This window comes from Hibiscus syriacus, unplaced genomic scaffold (genome assembly GCF_006381635.1).
Source record: "Hibiscus syriacus cultivar Baekdansim isolate YM2019G1 unplaced genomic scaffold, ASM638163v2 tig00112217_pilon, whole genome shotgun sequence".
NCBI classification, from domain to species: domain Eukaryota; kingdom Viridiplantae; phylum Streptophyta; class Magnoliopsida; order Malvales; family Malvaceae; genus Hibiscus; species Hibiscus syriacus.
In genome coordinates this window covers 351,621-368,548 of record NW_024063270.1, presented here as the reverse complement: position 1 = coordinate 368,548, position 16,928 = coordinate 351,621, and the positions used below count along the sequence as shown (strand labels likewise).

The 16,928-nt window shown below is 36.3% G+C and overlaps 1 long non-coding RNA gene and 1 pseudogene across 2 annotated transcripts; both read right to left on the bottom strand.

Moving 5' to 3' along the window:
• Window positions 1-13,650, bottom strand: LOC120175868 (annotated as a pseudogene).
• Window positions 951-5,186, bottom strand: LOC120175908. 2 transcript variants are annotated; one of them, XR_005521282.1, is made up of 8 exons: window positions 4,953-5,186; window positions 4,105-4,173; window positions 3,847-3,899; window positions 2,842-2,917; window positions 2,687-2,761; window positions 2,472-2,574; window positions 2,313-2,379; window positions 951-1,114 (listed from the first exon to the last, which is right to left on the bottom strand). It is a non-coding gene; the product is annotated as an uncharacterized LOC120175908 (long non-coding RNA). The 2 variants fall into 2 exon arrangements; XR_005521281.1 differs by lacking the exon at window positions 4,953-5,186 and having other exon boundaries at window positions 4,105-4,446.
• Window positions 13,651-16,928: the final 3,278 nt, after the last annotated feature.

The following is a 16,928-nucleotide window of genomic DNA, read 5'->3' as shown; positions in this document are numbered from 1 at the left end:
CTACGTATTGCCAACAGAGTTGCTTTTGTTCACACCGAGCTCCATGGGAGAATTTGTGATGCTGTTAACTGAGCCAAGGGTTTTGGTGCTCAATTGAGGGCTAGCCGGACAAGCCTTTGGATTACCAGCGGTTAGCCCTTGGATAGCTCCTGAACTCAGTTGGGGACTTGTGGGAGTCCTTTGATTCATTTGTTGAGGACTCATGGGAGTCTGCTGCTGCTGGATCCGCTGCTCTTGCTGGTTCAATTGTGGAATTCCGATGGTTGATGAAGAGCCTGCCTGTGAGGGCGAGACAACAGCCTGTAGTGGCAAGGTTGTTTCTTGCTGCTGTAACTGTTGCTGTTGTTGATTCCGCAACTGCTGCTGCAATTGCAACTGTTTCTGCTGCTGCCACTACAGCAAAACAGGTTTTTAGCGGCGTTTTTTTGGTCATACATCGGCGTTTTTTAACGCCGCTAAAAACCTTTGTGGCGCAAAAACAAACGCCGCAAAAAGCACCGCTGAAACAAGCGTCGCAAAAGGTAGCGGCGTTTTTATTACAAATGCCGGTAAATATTATGATATTTAGCGGTGTATTTTCCAAACGCCGCTATTTATCTTTTCTTTTGTGGCGTTTTGACCCAAAAACGCCGCTAAATGTTATGTCATATAGTGGCATTTGTGAATGTAAAATGCCGCTATTGACTATGTATTTAGTGGCGTTTTCTATACAAACGCCGCGAATTAAAACTAATTTTTCAAATGATGTTTTCTACTCTTTTGTTACCCAAATTTAACATGTAAACCATTATCCAATAAACTTAACATCCATAACAACAAACTTAAAATTCATAACAAGATACTTAAAATCTATAATAATAAATCAAAGTTTACATTAACGTAAAATATAATGTAGTTCAACATTGTTAACTAGAATAAACAATAATAACACCTAAGATGGTGGACTCGGGAGTTGATTTTGTCGTATCATCTGCATCATAGCTTGAAGTTGATTTTGAAAGTCTTCGCATTTTTTTTGATAAGTTGCTTCTCTCTTTGCTTCCCTTGCTTTAGTTTCGACTCCATTTCGATATTCGTCGCTCACCCTTGAAAAATCATCCTTGACATATACAGGCTGCAAAAGAAGGAAAAATAAGAGTACTAAAAGAAATTTATGAACTAAATTATGGAAACTGAAAATTATGCGTCTGGAAATTAAAAGCTTAGTTTAGACTTTAATAAGATAAAATTGTTTCCGTTTTCAAACTTTTTTGTAAACAAGTATATTATGTAAAAGGGTGGTGATTCCAGTGTGACCAACACTCTTAAATAGAATCCAATGACCCTTTTAAATCTTTCTTTTCTGATGTCTCCTCTTAGTTCCCTTTAATAGAATTTCTATTTGCAAAGAATAAGTAATATTGTTTTGAAGCAGTTTGCTTCATCATAAGGATCAGTGACACAAATAAAGTCACAGGAGATTTAATTAAAGGCATGGTTTGAAGACCCACTCACTTAATGTTTTATTCACTAATCTTGTCAAACTATTTGGACACGGGGGTCATTCCACTGGAACAACAAACCAGAGATGCTGGAATAGCAGTATGGACAAACTAGATGTCAATGGATTAGTACCTTTTGTATGCAGAACAAAAGAAAATGAAGGATTAAAACTTCACAAAACTTATACAGAACATTCAGAGAATAATATAGAATAAAGATGAACTTGGATTGTGATCTTTGTTTCACTGCATAGAACATGAATTGGCATCATAAAAGAACTTTTCATTACTTACATTTTTTGGCTACACGCCTAGAGACACATTGAACCACTTTTTTGGTAAAATATTTGGGTAATGAAAATAGAGGGAAGATTAACAAATCATCTAACTTACGTCAGAACACTTCTCTCTTTCTCTCTCTTGACATTTTATTTTTGTCTGATTATGCTAAAATCTAGTTCTATTAGGTGCTATACCAAAGATCTAACACTTCCTTTATATTCTGTCTAGCCTTATTTAAACCTTCTACTTATGACATGCATATATACATAACAGGTGCATCGCTCCAGGTAACTCAAGGGCGTTGCCATTTGATGAAATTTACACCCCAAATTATTTTTTTAAGAAAAATATTTTGTAAATTTAATATAAAAATATGAAAAATAAAATTGACACCCATTTAAAATAATATTGACACCACTCTAAAAATAAATGACACCGTACTATAGATTTCCTAGCTCCACCCATGTGATAGCTGAAAGTGACTTCTCAGTAAATAATGGACCAACAACAAATCAAAGAAGAAGAAGAAGAAGAATAAATAGTGCGTACCATCAGTTACAGCAGAAATTGTCTCCACAGGTGTTGATTCTTTTTTTTGATTCAACACAAGAAAAACCTACGATTCAAAGTTCAAAATGTTTAATATTTAAAATGTTGTGAGATAATAAAATAACAAACGCTGGAGTGCAAACAGGCCAGAAAGTTTACCTTTCAACTGCAATGGTTTCACTACAAAGCCAAAAACAGCAAATGGTAACATTAACAGTGCCTCTCCCCAGAATGCATAGCTCCAGTTAAGATGTTCCCCAACCTAAGTAAAAATATTTTTTGATTAATTCTCAAACATCCAGCAGACGTATCTGTACAGTAAGAACAAGACGAAAAATAAAGTGAGAAAGAACAAAAGGGATATACAAACTCACCAGTCCACCATAAACATATCCAACAGCAATTCCAGTGGGTATGCACATATAAAATGTTGCAAGCCAGGCAGTTCTCTGGAGTATGATAGAGAATTAACATGATTGATAGTGTAGTGTACGCGAGAGGATAGGTTTTCAAAGTTAGGAACAAAGACCTGAGAAATGGGAGCATTGTCGTCAATAAATGGACCTGCAAGACTTATGAAAGAAGCTTCTCCAACACCAACCAGCCTTAAACATCAAAATCCAGCCACAATTTTTTTAAGAACAAATAATATTCGAAGAAGCAAGACTAACATTTGAAGCTCTGACAGCCATACTCCTCTCTATCTAGTATGAATGAGGCGATATTATATAGATGCATACATTTTATAACATATTATTTTCTAGTGGGGTAAGCCACAATGTTCACTTTCCATATTCTTTCTATCAGAGCAATCCATGTAAATACTAATATGTAGCTCTTCCATTTATTATTCTTTTTTTATAATTAAATTTCCAACAAACATCGATGTTCTTTATACAATCAGTAACTACTTGTACTAAACATTTTAGTCAGTCCTTAACAATTCAAAACCCATTATTATTGCTAAATTGTGCAATTCCAACTTAATCGCAGGAGCATGGTTGTGTAGAGAGAAGTAAAATGTAAAACTGTGATGTGTTACACAGATGTTAAGTTAAAAATACAGGAAATATTGTTATATGTATGAACTTTTAGTTGGTAGACAACAATATGAATAATTTATTCACATTTTACAGGTCCTACAAGTTGAGATATGCAACAGATGTTTGAAAGTTCATCAGAAAACAAATTATCAACTATTTTCACTGTGTGCATCTCTAGATTTGACTTTTTTTCCCCTACAATCAAGGCCTCTGGGTATTTAGTCCAGTGACTTGCTCAACTAACACCAATTGTTTAAACATTCAACATTCATCTCACTTGCAAACCTTTATATATATAAAAGCGAACTGTTCAAAGCATCACCAAATCAGACCTCACATTAACTAGTCAAGACAGAATATTTCACCTTAACGAAGAAAACCCACAAAATAAAATCCACTATATAGCTCAAATATATATAAAAAAACAACCCCAAAGAAAAATTAAATAAATCCCAGAAAAAAGTGAAAGCTATTTTCAAAAATTTCTTTACCATTTCTCACCAAATCAGACCTCGCATTAACTTGGCAGCTGGCATACAACTAGCTGTAAAACAAGCAATAAAAGTTAAGGCTCTACTAGTACTAAGTTCAGTAGTCATTATAAACACTTTCAGTTTATATACACTTAACAGAAACCAAACCATCGATAAAGCCATACTTCATTTCTGATTAGAACATGCATACAGAACAAGGTGCATGCATAAATGTGTTTGAAGTAAGGAAAATAGAGGAATAAATTTGAACATTACTTGGCGTGAATAATGCTCAGCATCCCTCTTCATGGAAGCCATTTCAACCCTCAATTTCTGCATTTCAGCCTGCAGCCAGACAAAGAAAACAAAATAGCCTTACTATTATTCACAATATATGCTCATGGCACCAAGGAGAAAGTCTGAGTTGATTCACGTTGAAAAGCGAATAGAGCTGGACATAACAAAAAATCTTTTGGATGATAGTGGTAAGAGAGAAATTCAAATCTAAACAATGATGAGAATCATAATTCAAGATTCGAATTGTCTAAATGCGAAGACACAATTTCTCTACAAGCTTCAAAACCCGACTTTTTAACACGGAAACCCCAATCCTGCAGCAAAATCTGACATGATAATTTTACAAACCACTTAAAGCTTATCTCAGTACTGATTTCTTTGTTACTAAACATACTATAAGCTATAGTCATTTCTAATTTATAGCAAAACTTAATAAGAATTAAGGATGAATTATAGATCAACTATAAGCATTTTTATTTCCAACGCAGGCTAAAATCACTACAAAATAAACAAATCAAGCAAACAATTTTAACCACTTCTATAACAAGAAATGGGCATATAAAAACCCTAAAATGTAGTAAAATTTACTAACCGGGCCTTTCAGGATTCAAATTGGTTTGACGAAGAACCATTTTGCCAAAAGAAAAAATGACACTCAAGCAAGAGCGAAACCAATCAACAAGAGCAGAAGTAGCAAGAGCGAAACCAACAATCAATTTATCGCAATCAATTTCCAAAAGAAAAAGAGAGAGGCAAAAACCCTAATTCAAAAGACAAGAAAAATTTCGTATAACTAATTAGATAGAAAAAACAGTTTTAGAATTTACAGATGGAGAGCCTCGAGGAACTTGTCGTGTTCGGGTTCAGTTCAGTTCTCTCTAGACTTATATCTCATTTTGCTTTCGGTCTAAATGTATTGGGAGCAACTCAGACTGCAGTGGCACGGGAGGCAGAGCGCTGAGAGCAGTGGCAGTGGTGGTGAAGCAGGAAATTTGAATTAAGTGGTGGTGAAGTAGAGAGGGAAGAGAGAAGATGAAACATGTTTATTTTTCAGAAAGGGAGCGAGCGAGAATGAAAAAAAATAGGTTAAAGGGAAACTTTAAACTTTAGCGACGTTTGTTTTTACAAACGCCGCTAAAGTACGAGTCTATAGCAGCGTTTTTAAACACAAACGCCACTAAAGTACGAGTCTATAGCGGCGTTTGTATAAAAACGCCACTAAAGTACGTGTCTATAGCGGCGTTTGTATAAAAACGCCGCTAAATTACATGTCTATAACGGCATTTGTATAAAAACGCCACTAACTTACGTGTTTATAGCGGCGTTTGTATAAAAACGGCGCTAAAGTACTACTATGTCATGACGTTTGTTTAAAAAACGCCACTATGGATGAACCTATTGCGGCGTTTGTATAAAAACGCCACTAAAGTACTACTCTGTTGTGGCGTTTTGTATAAAAAACGCCGCTAAAGTTATCAATTTGTGGCGTTTGGAGTGTAAACGCCGCTATATGTTTAAAGTTAGTGGCGTTTACTCTCAAAACGCCGCTAAAAACGCCGCTGTAGAACAATTTTACTGTAGTGTGCTGGTGGTTCATATAGTGCTGGTTCACCCCAGCCATCATCTTTGGAGGACCCATGGGTCCCACACCCGCGCATTGCATAGGGTTCATGTTAGCCTGGTTCAGACCCTGGCCCAGCATGGAAAAACCAGCAGAACCTGGATGCATATGCCTGGCTCCAGACATACCAGCGATGCTTGATTGAGGACCCCCTAACATGCTTGCTCTTCCCATCCTCAATTTTGAAATGAAAGCAGCCTGCTGAGTTGATGTTAGTGAACACGGTCGAAGCTGCTGGCTTATTGCACTCGTAATATTTGAAGCTGGGTTAATATTAGTTGGGTTCTGACTCATGTTACCCATGCCTGAAATAGGTGCCATTGGAGCTGAGATTCCAGTCCCACCAATTCCCAAGGCATTGCCAAGTCCCCCAAGCCGCGCCATGTTGCCCATGTTTCCCAAACCTACAGCTGTTCCTATTCCCATCAAAATTTTTCTCTGCATTTGTGCCTGCTGCAACTGTTGCTGCTGCTGCTGCTGTTGTTGCTGCTGCTGCATCATCTGAAGTTGGAGAGGGGAAGGATTGTTGACCATTTGATTCCCCAACTGCATGTTTGAATTCTGTCCGATTGCATTTAAGTGCGAAAGAGGATTCGATGCAAGCGCCATCTGTGATCTCTGGAACTGCTGATGCTGTTGTTGAAGCATGGCATGTTGCTGACTTTGCTGCTGCTGCTGTCCTTGTGCCAGCGACAGTAGTTGAAGTGGCGATTGTGGATCTAGCCGCGGTGGCCTTGCAGGCATCGAAACACCTGATAAGAGCCCCTGAGACATCTGCAGAGCCTGAGGGTTTCCAGGATGCAGCATCCTAGTGTTCCCTAGCATATTCTGGGACGGATTTACAGAAATATTATTACTGCAATTTGGTTTTGCCACTTCATTGGTTGCCTGAACTGGAGCAGCTTCAGAATATTGTTGCGTCTCCACAGACGAATTTGGTTGACTCCTTGAGGCCATAAGCATTCGAGTAGGTTTTGCCTGGACAGTATCTTCCACAAGGTGATGTCCTTCACGAAGCATCTGCATAAGCAAAAGTTAAAATAAAAATTGAAGTGAAAAAATAATTTAAACCAAACATCTTTAACACTGAATATCAAGACTTTTAACTTACCACTGAACAGAACTGCCTAGCAAGCAAGTCCGCTGAATGCTGTCACGGGATTTAATCAGGTGAACATGTCAGAGCAGAGTAATTCATGCATGGATAAGAGAAGTGGAAAATACAAGGTTCAATTCTTGAAACTTCAAACTGCAGCGAAACACAAATTTTGATGTTTGCTGTATTGCAATCTATTCATTCTTTTAACCTAATTGATAAACCCAGGAAGAGATGGCACAAAATAACAGCCTAAGAGAAACTTGATTAATAAACGCAAATGACTCTGCTTTCTAGTCTCCTTTATACAGTTGATATAAGACACCGAGTTCAGCAGCCGAATGTAGGGTCCAAAAGAAAACATGTATTGAAAAAACATGGCAAGGTAACAGGAAAGTGAAGTAAGATAAGTTGAACAAGCACCAAAGATAATAAGTTTCTGATCCACGTAATGTGGATAAGGCACGACACGGACATTACTACATGAGAATTTCTAAAAAAAAAATTAAGACAGATATATGGCAAGATATGGTGATAAAAGAAACTTTTAATAGAATAAAAATGTTTAAAAACTGATTCTTTTCAATTAAATGCTATTACGCAAATAGCTTTTCAAAATCTTACAGTTTTCTTTTTTCCAATTTAAAACTTGAATCTTAAAAAATCCAGAAGAACCAAATTGCTCATTGTTTATTCCATATTTTAGAAAGAAATGCAAAATAAGTAATTAAATAAATAAACACACAAAAATTTTATCACAGGTGTGCTGCACTGTCTTGACTATGTTTTGATTGTGTCCAATCAAATGTTAGGTTTGTTCTTTGACATGCTATGTGCACATTTGGGCTCTCCCTAAAATAGGTGTCTGTGCTTTATCGGGTGAGTGTATAAAGAGAAATAAAAATCTAAAATGAAGTGATGGCATCAATATGCTTTTACCTCCCAAAAAACTGAGCCAGGCAGTTTTCAGTCGGTGGAAAAACCCAACACGTACACAAACTTACAGTATTTGGAAGTGTAGGAAGATAAGGAATGTGATCCTCCGCAGCAAGAATTTCACCATCATCTATGTCTCCACAAAACGTTGCTACTGTCCCATCAGTTGGTTTCAGACATAACCATTCTGGTTCGTACCCTAGGAACTAGAGAAACAACATTCCCTGATAAATTAGAGAAACAACATTCCCTGATAAATTAGAGAAAGTTAAAGCAAGGAGGATAAACCACTAAATATCTGAAGTGAGAAAAATCTGACAAATAACTGAAAAGTGACCTTGAACAACCCGTTCACCCTGCACAAAATTTAAGATTCTTATTTTGTGAGTATTCATGCTTCCACCAACAAGTGACTTTGATAGTGAATTCAAGTCATCTTTAAAATACTCATTACTGGAAAGACTGGCTAGGCAGCTTGACAAAAGTTGAGGAGAATGTGTTTGGGGTTTACGGACATGAAAATCATCAACCTTGTTCTTTTTGATGTTGAGCTTATGCCTGGAATGAAAGTATAACATGAATATTGCCATCTATACAAACTTTTAACAGAAAGCAATACATGAATTTTACTTCCTGAACAGTGATTTATTTTCTAATATAACCAAGCAGGTGCCTTGATAAAACAATCCTCCTAATCATGTTTTGGCATCTCATCATGACACAAACAAACATCTAGAGTATGCTGCATTAGAAAGAAAAAAAAGTGGCACTAGCAGCCTATAAAGTTTGACCAGGATGTCAGTTAAACTAAATACAGTATGGAAACATGAAATTATTTATGCAATGGCTAGAAGACCATCAACTCCAGCGCAGTAGTAATTCAATTAACATCATACCTCATAGTCACAATTTCAATCTTTGAGAACCTTTAGAGCATTGTTTGATCACCCAAAGGTGGGGTTCCCACAGAAGGACTGCTTGCGTTTAGTGGAACACTAATATTGCTAACACTTGCAGGAGATCCAACAGCATTTGTTGCTGGGGTCTTGGGGAGGGAAATTGATTTTCGCTTGCCAGCAGCTTGAGTCTGGTGGTGTTGTTGCATAGAGTCATTTGCACTTGAAGTCAAGGATGGGGTACCACCAACGGCAGGAATCGAGTTAACAGCTGCCTTATCCTTTAGAGATGCTCCAAGTGCAGCGGTTGTTGCAACAGCCCCAAAGTGAGGCCCTATAGAACCACTTGAAAATTCACCAGATTTTGATGATAATGGAGATTGAGGGAAAGCCCCACCTGATACACGTGGACTTTGCAGTAATTTCCTTTTTTGGAACCGTTCCTCCTTTTTCACATCTTTCTCAACATGCTGATTAAAATTGTTCCAAGATGTTTGAAGGAAACCAGGCCTCATGAATCCATGGGGTAGTCTCGATTGAAGTTGTGTCTGTTGTGGATCCAAATGGTTTGCATCAGTTTCCCTATTGAATTCAGCACAATCCAACTTGTCTGGATCAAATGGCTCTTCTTTGGCACCATATCTCAATCCTGGCTGTCCAGCAGCAAATGGCATTGTACCAGCCTCCTGATTCAGAACCCCTTCAAAAGCCTGCAGAGGATACTTCTGCATGCTGGCATTTGCATATTGGATTCCTCTTGGCATTGCTTGCTGGGGCAGTAACATATTCTTCCAGCTCATATCTGGTCCATGGTGGCCATCCATATGTGGGCCAATTTGTTGTTGTGGAATCCCATCTGGTCCAACAGCATTAAGCCTAGTTCTTTTCTTAAGACCGGTTAAGGGTGACACTTGACCATCAGGATTCTCCCACTTCACAAGAAGAGAACCACTGGAGTTTATGTTGTCAGCATATGTAATTGACATGTCCTGCACAGCAGGGGATGGGGCTGATGCGTTGACAATAGAGCTAGACCCATGGTCTTGCATGTTTCTAGCATTCACAGCCCGAATTTGATACCATGGTGACTGGGATGTCATGGGTAGTCCTGAAACGGAGGATTCTTGCACAAAAGTTTTAGGTCTTAATCCCGACACATTGACTGGACCAATATTTTGAGTTGTCAGATTTTCCTGAGCTTGTTGCGGCATCAAATTCCCTGAAAAAATTCCTGCCTCTCCCAACTTGTCATTAGAGCTTTCTGACACTGCGTCTATGCAAACCTTCTTGCCATGGATCTTACCAGTTAAGGTTACTGTAACTTCTGGAGCCCACCTTAGTCTCTTTCTCCGCAAGCTACAAGAAGCGAGGTCGAGCTGCAAGTTGGTTATTGTTAAGAAAAATAAAAATGGATGCACAAAGAAGAAAATTTTCATACTCTGAACTCATTACCTTAGTTGGAACGGGATTTGTAGAGAGCCTGTCCAGTTTGGGAGTAGGATCTAAACAAAGTTGTGGTTGCAAGGCTTTCAATATCCTAGACTCTGCTTCCTGAAGTTGAAAGGTATTAAATGTACAACAGCTAGAAGCTTTCAAAACAGCAGTTTGCAAAGGATGGTGTAGCTGCCTGTATGTACCATTAAATCACCATAAGTCCATGAATTATCAGAGCTCATGGGAATATCTTTCACTACATTCTCCAATGACATCCTCAGGCGCACTCTATTGATGATAGGGGATCCATCCAAAGATGGGATGGAAAATCCCAGTTCAGATGCAACTTTTCGATAATCTCGTACCTTCAAAAAGATGAACTTTAAGTCCTAGAGTTTATTAAAAGCACATTCATATAACTTAAATTCTTAATATTTAAGGAGAAAGCACTTAAATCAGTTTAAATTTCTAACCGCTAAGTTTTTCAGCGATACACCAACAAAGATGTCAAAGGTTACTTGTTTGCAAAATGAAGGGTGCAATTTTGGTGTTCTTAATAAACTTGATTATTACATAAAAGATGAACAGATGCAAAGTATGAGAATTTTATAACACACCTCACATATGATTGTCCCATCAACATATTTGCAAGGTATATCATGCAAAATATCTCCCGGCAATCGGCCAGACTCAATTACCTTCAAGCACATTCATTCATTGTAAGTAGATGCTAAGAGGAAAAAAAGTTACACTGAAAGTAAAAAGCATTCACATTGAAACCCATATTATTTCTTTACTCAAACCAAATCTCAAGACATGAGAGGATTAACTCCAACAAACCAATCAAATTACACATGCTCAATTGGTGTAACTTTTTCTACTTGCTTTTTCCTTCTTGTTACTTCAATTTCATTAAAAACTAAAATAGTAAAAAGCATAACCATTGTTGATCAAAATATGAATGTCGAGCAAGAAGCAAATTGTAGTTGCTCAATCAAGTGTCGAAGACTCGATGTTGAGTGCAAAGTCATGAGTCATGACTCAAGGTATTTGTGAGCTTCTATGGTTACTGAAGGTATTAGAGGAACTAAATTTTTCAGGAAACGATAAATTATCCTTATACTGTAACAACAATGATGCCGTTAGTATAGCCTAGAACCCGGTACAACATGATCGAACAAATCACATAGAGATTAATCACCACTACATTAAGGAAAATGTGACAAATGGTATTTTGAGTCTATCTCACATGACATTTGACAAGCAGCGAGCTGACATGCTCACTAAAGAACTTAGCAACATGCCTTATCGCACTCAGGTCTATGAGTCAGGCATATGTGATGTGACACTTGAGCGGGAGTGATGATTATGACACAGTGGGAGCTAGACTAATTGTAAACTAAGTGAAAACACTCTAATGAGAAATTTTTAGGCTTATTTTTAGGCATTTTAATTTATTTCATAATAGGCAACTTTAGGTATATACCATCTAAATTGATTGCTGGAATACAGAAGAATATAATTCAGAATTTCTAAACAAAACCTATGAATTTATACCATAATAAGAATCCAACCTAAAACTCATTGACAATAGGACAAGGGGCCTAGTTTTAATATAAGGCCAACCTAATACTCAAATAACAACACTTAGACTCTCCCTCACTTGTAGGCTTGTAGCTCATACTACCACACATGGGGCTATCGGGGAAGAACATAGTAGAATCTAGATTTTGAAGCCACGTAACAATTAGAGAGGAGAAGAGGCCTAACTAACAGGTATAAGATAATACCTCTTGACAATGAAGAAATAGCTAAAATGTAAAACAGATTCCAAAATCCTACTTTGTAAACAAAGAACTATGTTGTTAAATATCAATGGAAGTATTTTTTTCTCACAAAACATATTTTTCTTTTGTATTGATGAGTTTATTAAAGTAGCAAAATTAACAACCAAGTAACCATTTATCAATGTCAATGTTCTCTTATATTTTGAAGAATATTTATAAATGAACCAATCACAAGCCCAAATAAAGGAAGCTTAATTAATTAGGTTACTAGGTAATGTACAACTATGGAAAAATATTATGAACATCGTTTTCTCAGATCATTGAGATATGACCCCAGGACATACCATTTTTCCAATTGACTGTTTATTCACAATTCATGCAAAGGGTGTGCTATACCAGACAACTATGATACCCCTCCATTCCACTATTCACCAGGGATCAATGAAAATGAGACAAACCTTTGCTAACCAAACTATGTAATTCCACGATTTTATTTTCTACCATCCAATAATGAACATCCCAATGTGTAACCAAAACCAAAATATATTTGATACAGGAGACCCTACATTACGACATTATAGGAGTAAGAGTGAATATGATAATTAATTTGAAACAGCCAGAAAGAGCAAACAGAAAAACACTTGAACAAATCCTTACTGAGAAGAGGGTTTCAGATAACCTATCATATTGATGCAACTTCGGAGCACCCTGAAGCATAGCCAGATCCAAAGCCTCCTGAAAAATCAAGGACAGCTTAAACTTTAAAGTAACTTACACGACGGAGACGAACAAATCAGTTCTTTTAGTGAAATTTTTACAATTAATAATGTAACATCAATATTTTCTTATACAAACCTCTGGTGGTTTTCCAATACAATATCCATGTGGATAAAGATTCAAGCTGCAAAAACAAGAAATAACCAACACACTCGCAAATTGAACAATGCAAATTATCTAGGGAGGGAAAAATGAAAAGAAAACACAATACCAGTTTTGATTCTAACCTGCAGGAACAGGAAGCACTCCATCAGGAACATTCGGTTGAGACACACCAGGAACATGATCAACACCGACAATGGCATCGCCCTAGATCAAAAAACAATCCAAATAATCTGAAAAACTCACAGAAAGGGAAAAAATACAAACTAATTTATTTTCGCTATGCCTTCTCTCAGCCATGGTATGAATCAAAATAGAGAGAAAACTAGTACTAAAATCAGAACTTATACCAGTTATTAAGAAGGTTGCAACCTCAAAACTAAAACAAAATCCAATTACCAACCGTAACTATTACACCAAAATCATATAGGCTAAAAACAAGGGCAATGCATTTATAATAACATGCAACACATGAAATCAAGCTTATTTTTAGCATAAAACTGGACCAGAAATTAAAACAAATGAACACTTCAATCTCCTGTGGCTTCTATCGGCATCCAATAATTAAAATTCCAGATAAACAGAATACAGATACAATTATAGATATCAAAAAGGGAAACATGCATGATGTGTTAAACGAAACAAAAACCAAAATCTCCTTCCACCAAAATGTCTCCTTTTAAGAAAAATCCCCATCAATTTTTTTATCAGGAATTTACGTGTAAAATGATTATACATAGAATTTACCTGGAGCTTTCTAGGCCGAGAGCTCTCCTCAGAATTATCAGAGACAACATCAAATGAAGCCTCCAATAGAAGAGAAGGCTTCGGCTTGAACCTAGTACCGGTTTTCGAAAGCTTAAACGAGACACCCATGTGAAAATCTTCTATGCTCTATCAGAATTATAGCATTAAAATTTGAGCTTTGTGTGATTATCGTTTGGATCAAGAAAAATATCAGAAACGTGAAGAACCCTGATTGAAACCATCTATCTAGTAAAGAGTGGAGAAAAGCTAGCTAAACCGTATGAAATACAAATGAAGCTTTGTGGGTTTAATGTGACGAAATTGAGAAAGAGAACCTGAGTTTAGTTCAATACCAATGGGAACGTTTTTGGGCTGGGAAGAATGTTAGAGAAAAGAGAGGGAAACCATTGGGAAATGATAATAAAAAAAGTAATTCATACAAAGAGTGCTCTTAAGAGAAATGAAGGATTTGGGGAACTCAGAACTGTTGAGTTCTGAGAAACAAATTTGCATTACCTCCATTAAAAGAGAATTGATATTTATAACATGGAGCGAGGTAAAGACGATCTGGTTCGGTTACAATATTTTAAGCATGAAGGGGTGATTGGTTCATTTCGATTTTATATTCTTTGAAATTTCAGGTTTAAATATTAAGTATATTAAACATAGAAGTGTTTAATATCAAATGAAATTTAAAATTATTATCTATTATAAGTTAAAAGAAAATATGAAAAGACATGCTTAAATATTTATTATATAATATTATATTTTAGCTTATCTTAAATTTAAATGATCAAGTATCGCCTAATTATTGAAGTAATTAATTATTTTCTATATCATTTATCCATAGTAATCATAAATCACAGTAATATATAATATATATAGAAAATGTAATTTGATAATCCGAGTGGTTAGAACTCTAACCTGATGATGTTTTCCTCGATTTTTACATAAAAACTTGCTAAGGAAAACACACTATTAACACTAAACTAATAAGCTCGTTGTTACACATATAACTCTATTATATTACATACATTCATCATACATCATATGAACGTGTCGACAAATATAGAAGTAATCAATGATACATCACAAAATTATAATGCACATGTACATACTATGATGTAATTTAGGGTCGTCATAGCATCGCTGGAGTCACACACTAACCTACAATATAAGTACTTTGGATGAGACTCTGGAATTATACATGCATCATGAACTTACATTCAATTGACTCACAATGCTAAGTACTTTAGGTGAAATCTAAGTCATACATGCATCAAAAAAATACATACTGGGGTATCCTAAACTCAACGGGTTTTGATTTGATTAGATTTGATTTTTTTTAAAATTCGGGTTAGGGTCGAGTCGGGTTCGGGTTTAGGGTGAAAAATATCTAATTCGATTTGACTCGAACAAAATTATAATTTTACCTTATATATAGGGGTAATTGTAATAATATCCCTCTATATATTATTTTCTTTCAATTAAATCTCTATTTTTATTGAATAAAAATAATATTTTCTAATAAATATATTATTTTGAGTTGGGTCGAGTCGGATAGAGTCGAGTTCGGGTCGGGTGGAGAATTTAAAATTTTCGGATTGAATAGGGTGAACCAAAAATTCGACCCGACCCATGCCCATCCCTAGTGTAGATGCTCATTTTGTCCTAGGTTAAATACAAAACTTAAAGTGGATTGCAGGACTAAAATAGGTATGACAGTTTATAATACCCAGTGAATAACCAAGTCAGATTTTTTGGAGCCACGTAATAAGCAATGAGGCAAACGGTTATGGAAAAAGAGAGTAAAAACTGAAGAAAACAGTTTGTAAGGGGGGAGGTGTTAACCATAAAAAGATCATACAGAGAGCGGGGGGAAAAAATAAGAGAGGATCACAGGGAAAAGGACCAGGGATCAAAGACAGAAAAGAGAGGATTTAGAACGGGAGAAAAACAGAGACCATTGTAAGAGAGAAAGAGAATAAATCAAAAAAATTTCTTTTGTAGAGGTCTCTCGACCACCATTTTGGAAGGAATAAAGGAAAGCATTCTTTTATTCACTCTGTTAGTAGAAGTAAATATCACTCATTCACAAAGGCAATAGCAGTCTCTCGAGGTATATTCATTTTAAGTTCATTTTTTTATTTACAGTGTAGTGTGTGTGCTATTTTGATATAAGCATGATGAAAGAAGAAAGTTTTGAAGTAAAGAGCAGAGTTTTATGTGCGTGTGTGGTTATTGTTTAGAGCGAGACATGAGAGGTTTAGTTGTGCTTTACCAAGTTCTGTTACGGGTCTTCGCCGAATGTAAAGGAGCCGAGAGTGGGGGTTAGCATTGCCTGAGCTTTAGAGTTATTAGGTTGGCAGTGTCGATTTTCAGAGGTTTACATAGAAGCAATATTGGAAAGCCCCGTATTACCATTGTTTTTTAGAAGCAATGTAACAGGCTTCTCGGATTTTAAAATAAAGGAAAGCATTGTAATTTCTTCCCTTTCGTTTTTCCAGAGAAAACAAGACGCACAATCATTCCTATTTTTCATTTCTTTTCTCCCATACGAAAATAGTGTACAAAGAATAGTAAAGAGATTTATCAACCATTTTTCTTTGCATTTCCAGTAAGTTTTCTTCCCCATATTTGAACCAAAATAATAAGAAATGAAAGAGCAGAGATGAGATGAAAGAGAGTTACCTTGCTTTGATTGAATCTTCGTCGGAATAGAGAGACTGTTCTCGTCTAGTCGTTGGGCTTAAGAGCATGAACTATTGCAGTTAGCTTTGGGAGGTTTTTTTTGTAGATTCATTTTAGTGTCCTAGGTTTTGAGGTAGGAAAGAATGAAGTCTGGGTTATTTGTGAGTTTTCATCTAGGCTACGACTGTCACGGATGATAGCTAGAGTCGATTTCATCACCAATGAATGGTGGAGTTCACGGTACTCATGGAGATTGAGGGAACTGATTCTCATCTCGGTTGTAGGGGTTAAACGAAGAAGTGAAACAGAGAGTTAGGGGAGAAGAGAGGTGCTGTCGTGGAGAAGATGAGTGGAGAGTAAAGTGAGAGAGTGGCTAAGGTAGTGTGAGTTTAGGATTAGGTTTAGTTTATAATTAGAATTTATATTAGAAATGTTAGGGTTAATTATTCGTAAGTCATCGTCTTTTAGAAGTTATTAGCGTGAGGTCTAGTATATTTAGCTTAGTATATTTTAGTCCTCGATTAGAATCTTTTATTTTTCATTTTAGTTCTCATATTTTTTGCGTATTTGATTTCATCCTTAATTAGTAATATACTTAAAATCTGTTTTTTAGACATTTCATTCTTAATTTTCGCATGTTTCGTTTTAGTCCATGTTTAAGTTTCTTATGTGTATGCATGTATGGTTAGTTAGGGTTCGTTTCGGATGTATGCTTA